At 46.7% G+C, this 827-nt stretch overlaps 1 non-coding gene across 1 annotated transcript; it reads left to right on the plus strand.

The window, feature by feature from the left end:
* Window positions 1-301: 301 nt before the first annotated feature.
* On the plus strand, window positions 302-375 carry trnat-agu (transfer RNA threonine (anticodon AGU)). The gene has a single exon. It is a non-coding gene; the product is annotated as a tRNA-Thr (tRNA).
* The last annotated feature ends 452 nt before the right edge of the window (window positions 376-827 follow it).

Genomic DNA, 827 nt, shown 5'->3' on the forward strand with positions numbered 1-827 from the left:
AGAAAGGATACAGCAAAAACCGGAAGCTAACAATAAATTGCTTTTCTACCTGTTCAATTGTGTTTTATTTAAGTCTACACCTACCCCGTACAATAATGGCAAAAAAGTAATTATTGTTGTACAGTGTAAGAAAAATTACTCTAAATTGATGTGTGCATAACCAGTAGTTTTTGCTGTATCCCTGCTAGCCTTAACCAACAAACACTCTTAGCACATGCAGTGCCTTGCCCGCGAGTCTCTGGCCTCTTCTCTGGATGCTTTAATCCTCTGACTCGCCCTCCCAGAAAAAGCACCTGTAGCTGGCGCTGTGGCTTAGTTGGTTAAAGCGCCTGTTTAGTAAACAGGAGATCCTGGGTTCGAATCCCAGCGGTGCCTTTTTGGAGAGCATGGGCATCTCCTAGGCGAGGCCAGCTTTTGATCGAGCGCAAGGCCAGTAGGCTGTTTCATTTGCAAACCACCCCTCAGCTTCTGCCGAAAAATGATGGCCTGGAACAGAGTTAGGCAAGTTCAGTCCTAGAGAGAAGCAGTCATGCAGAGTTCAGCTCCAACCCTGAAAAAAAACTCACCTGCCTATAGCATTAGTAATCCTGAAGACATTGATTAGCTTGTTCAGGTGTGTTTGATTAGGGTTGAAGCTGAACTCTGCAGGTCTGCGGCTCTCTAGGACCGAAATTGCCTACCCCTGGCCTGGAGTAGTTCACCTGGGCGCTGTGGCTTAGCTGATCAAAGCTCCTGTCTTGTACACAGGAGATCCAGGGTTCGAATCCCAGAGATGCCTATCAACTGGTGGATTTTCTCTATTGGCTATTTCTTCGACAGATGGCCCT

The sequence above is a fragment of the Sinocyclocheilus rhinocerous genome, unplaced genomic scaffold (assembly GCF_001515625.1).
Source record: "Sinocyclocheilus rhinocerous isolate Xijiao unplaced genomic scaffold, SAMN03320098_v1.1 scaffold24873, whole genome shotgun sequence".
NCBI classification, from domain to species: domain Eukaryota; kingdom Metazoa; phylum Chordata; class Actinopteri; order Cypriniformes; family Cyprinidae; genus Sinocyclocheilus; species Sinocyclocheilus rhinocerous.